The sequence below is a fragment of the Dermacentor albipictus genome, unplaced genomic scaffold (assembly GCF_038994185.2).
Source record: "Dermacentor albipictus isolate Rhodes 1998 colony unplaced genomic scaffold, USDA_Dalb.pri_finalv2 scaffold_546, whole genome shotgun sequence".
Lineage (NCBI taxonomy): Eukaryota > Metazoa > Arthropoda > Arachnida > Ixodida > Ixodidae > Dermacentor > Dermacentor albipictus.
In genome coordinates this window covers 15,001-19,159 of record NW_027226100.1, presented here as the reverse complement: position 1 = coordinate 19,159, position 4,159 = coordinate 15,001, and the positions used below count along the sequence as shown (strand labels likewise).

The 4,159-nt window shown below is 56.9% G+C and overlaps 2 non-coding genes across 2 annotated transcripts; both read left to right on the top strand.

Moving 5' to 3' along the window:
• Positions 1 to 1,772, top strand: LOC139054057 (small subunit ribosomal RNA; the record flags this gene model as incomplete). Its single annotated transcript, XR_011510999.1, has 1 exon — positions 1 to 1,772. It is a non-coding gene; the product is annotated as a small subunit ribosomal RNA (ribosomal RNA).
• A 1,237-nt stretch (positions 1,773 to 3,009) lies between these two features.
• LOC139054055 (5.8S ribosomal RNA) lies at positions 3,010 to 3,162 on the top strand. Its single transcript, XR_011510997.1, has one exon. It is a non-coding gene; the product is annotated as a 5.8S ribosomal RNA (ribosomal RNA).
• Positions 3,163 to 4,159: the final 997 nt, after the last annotated feature.

Below are 4,159 nucleotides of genomic sequence, written 5' to 3'. Positions count from 1 at the left end.
TTAAGCCATGCATGTCTAAGTACATGCCGAAATAAGGCGAAACCGCGAATGGCTCATTAAATCAGTTATGGTTCCTTAGATCGTTTCTTCCTACTTGGATAACTGTGGCAATTCTAGAGCTAATACATGCAGTGAGCCTGAAGCCCTTTGGGCGACGGGTGCTTTTATTAGACCAAGATCGATCGGGTTTCGGCCCGTATTGTGTGGTGACTCTGGATAACTTTGTGCTGATCGCATGGCCACGAGCCGGCGACGTTTCTTTCAAGTGTCTGCCTTATCAACTTTCGATGGTAGGTTACTTGCTTACCATGGTTGTTACGGGTAACGGAGAATCAGGGTTCGATTCCGGAGAGGGAGCCTGAGAAACGGCTACCACATCCAAGGAAGGCAGCAGGCGCGCAAATTACCCACTCCCGGCACGGGGAGGTAGTGACGAAAAATAACAATACGGGACTCTTTTGAGGCCCCGTAATTGAAATGAGTACACTCTAAATCCTTTAACGAGGATCAATTGGAGGGCAAGTCTGGTGCCAGCAGCCGCGGTAATTCCAGCTCTAATAGCGTATACTAAAGCTGCTGCGGTTAAAAAGCTCGTAGTTGGATCTCAGTTCCAGACGAGTAGTGCATCTACCCGATGCGACGGCTCGGACTGAACATCATGCCGGTCCTTTCTTGGTGCACTTCATTGTGTGCCTCGAGAAGGCCGGTGCTTTTACTTTGAAAAAATTAGAGTGCTCAACGCAGGCGAGTCGCCTGAATAAACTTGCATGGAATAATAGAACAAGACCTCGTTTCTGTTCTGTTGGTTTTTGGAATACGAGGTAATGATTAAGAGGGACAGACGGGGGCATTCGTATTGCGGCGCTAGAGGTGAAATTCTTGGACCGTCGCAAGACGAACTACTGCGAAAGCATTTGCCAAGAATGTTTTCTTTGATCAAGAACGAAAGTCAGAGGTTCGAAGGCGATCAGATACCGCCCTAGTTCTGACCATAAACGATGCCAACCAGCGATCCGCCTGAGTTACTCAAATGACTCGGCGGGCAGCTTCCGGGAAACCAAAGTGTTTGGGTTCCGGGGGAAGTATGGTTGCAAAGCTGAAACTTAAAGGAATTGACGGAAGGGCACCACCAGGAGTGGAGCCTGCGGCTTAATTTGACTCAACACGGGAAAACTTACCCGGCCCGGACACTGGGAGGATTGACAGATTGAGAGCTCTTTCTTGATTCGGTGGATGGTGGTGCATGGCCGTTCTTAGTTGGTGGAGCGATTTGTCTGGTTAATTCCGATAACGAACGAGACTCTAGCCTATTAAATAGGTGCGGGGTTCCCAGCACCTTACAACCTTCTTAGAGGGACAAGCGGCTCCTAGCCGCACGAAACAGAGCAATAACAGGTCTGTGATGCCCTTAGATGTCCGGGGCCGCACGCGCGCTACACTGAAGGAAGCAGCGTGTCTTTATCCCTGTCTGAAAAGACTGGGTAACCCGTGGAACTTCTTTCGTGATTGGGATAGGGGCTTGCAATTGTTCCCCTTGAACGAGGAATTCCCAGTAAGCGCGAGTCATAAGCTCGCGTTGATTACGTCCCTGCCCTTTGTACACACCGCCCGTCGCTACTACCGATTGAATGATTTAGTGAGGTCTTCGGACCGATGTCCGGCGCGGCCTTTCGGTTGCGCCGGTCTGTTGGAAAGATGACCAAACTTGATCATTTAGAGGAAGTAAAAGTCGTAACAAGGTTTCCGTAGGTGAACCTGCGGAAGGATCATTACCGGATTGTTCGAGGGTGACGAGCGCCATTGTTTCTACCCCGTGTGGGTGAAGCAGCTCGCTGCGCCCGACGCTTTCCGCCGCTGGCCCCGCTTGGACGCGGGGACGGCTATACCCGAACATGCCGGGGATTGCCCGAATTTCGAAGGGCGCCCCGTGCCAAATTTGTTGCGCCCAGTGGACGCCGGCTGCAACCTTGGACGGTTGGCTTGGCCGCGCCCGCGGGTAGAAACGGCGTAACGCACACTGTTGGGTGGGCTTTCTGAAGTCCGCCTCGGCACTCTTGCGCGGAATGGGAGTAAGACGACCCGACCTGCTGCTCTTGCCCAGTACGAGGGGAACGGCGAAGCGTGCGGTCGGTCAAGGAACTGACGGTCGAGAGCTAATGCCGCTGCCGCTTAGTACACACGGAACCGTGGTGCGAGCGCTCTCCCGTCCTCCGCGGCAAACGCTGCCGAGTCTGAAAAGGCTGGCGGCTGCCGGTCGCTTCCTGCGGCGAGTGTGGAGTAACGACCCGACTTTGTTGCTGCCCAAGTACTAAAGGAACGGTGCGGCGCTCGGTCGGTCATGGAACCGGCGGTATTGAGGGTGCGGCTGCCAAGTACGGAAGGAACCGTGGCCTAAAGCACTCTCCCGTCCTCCGCGGCAAATTCCACCGCGCCCGAAAGGGCCGGAGGCTGCCGGTCGGCTCCCGCTCGTGACGCGCGAGGTGTCGAGTTCGCGGTTCAATGCGACGACGTCTGCAGGCTATTTGCCCGCCGCCGAGGGAAAGGCGGCGTTGCTGCGAAGTACCGAAGGAAACGCGGCTTTGCTACGTCGGAAGCGTTCTGCGGTTTGCGGACTTGTGCGCTTTGGGAAGGCGCCGCACGTCGAAAGAGGAAGTACGGACAGACGAGGGACTGTAATCCCGTATTCGAACGCACTTGCGGCCAGGCCCTTGCTGGCTTCGTCTTCCGCCTCAAGTAGACTTGTTGTGGCTCCGGCGCAGAGAGCCGTCCCTGGCACTGGCCGAGTGGCTTTGGAGAGCTGCGCGAGTACGCGCGCGCCAAGCTCTTGTCTTTCGTCTCGAGTAGGCTGTTGGATCAGCAGCGGTCATGCGGAAACGCGTGACCGCCGAACGAAAGAGCGAAACAGGAGTAGCGCACGCCGAAAGGCGCTCTTCGAAACCACACACAGGGAGACGCCACGTGCCTGAAACACTGGTTGTACTGTACTGAATTGAACAAACTATTTTTCACGACTCTAAGCGGTGGATCACTCGGTTCTCGGGTCGATGAAGAACGCAGCCAGCTGCGAGACTTGGTGTGAATTGCAGGACACACTGAGCACTGATTCTTTGAACGCACATTGCGGCCTTGGGTCTTCCCTTGGCTTCGTCTGTCTGAGGGTCGGATCACATATCAAGAGAGCCTTCGGCGCACAGGGAACGTGCGTCCGTCGACTCGTTTTGACCGCGTCGGCATCATGGACAGTACGTTGAGCGCTGAAGCCACGCGCCAGCAACCTCACGAGAAGGAGACGGTGGCGAGCCGTCGTGCCAAATCTTCGAAGAGACGGAAACGAGGCATTACTACTGCAGCGTGACGAGTGCGCGCCTCTGGCAAGACCGCCGCAGGATGGAGTCGGATACCTGCAGGGAAAGAGCGGTCCAAGCTCGAGGCGCGAACGTCTGTTGCCTTGTAGCGCGCACCTTTGCGAGAGAGTCGGAAGCGATCGCAATTTGCGTTGTTTGCCTTCGGAGTACGTCGAGCTCCAGAGCTGGTCGCTCGCTCACGTCACCGCAGCTGTGTGGGCGCCCTTCCGGGCTTCGTCGCACGAATGGGAATCGGCAGATTCGTGCGAGGAGCGGGGAGGAGAAGGGTGGCCCCCGAAAGCGGTTCGACGCGAGAGCGCCGTCTGCGAGCGAGAAGAGCACGGCACGGCGGAGAATTGCCGCGAGACGGAAAATGTCTCCCTCGAGAGCGTTGGCCGAGCTGAAGCGTTCCGTCGTAGTCCGCCGTCGGTCCAAGTGCTTCGCAGTCTCTGTCCCCTTAAGACTGGGCCACTCCAGTTGGGGCAGGGGCGACGCTACACGAGACGATGCCTCCCGCCAGGTTTTAGTCGCCCCTGCGGTGCCCGCTGAAGCGGCGCGCTGCTAAGGCGATCTTTGCCTCGGTGGTGTTTTGGGCTTCAGACACGGTCGCTTACCACGCAACTGCTCGTGCGCCGCACGCGTGCAGGCGGTTCACCGCCTGCCAGCCTCGTCTATAAGTAGCTCCGTGTTGGGCGAAGGACGTGGTAGGGCGTCGCACTCGGTTGGCGCTGGGTTTTCGAACGTGTCGAGTCCGTTTCGGCATGTACCGCTCGTATGACGCACGCGCGCAGGCGTTGTGCCGCCTGCCAGCCTCG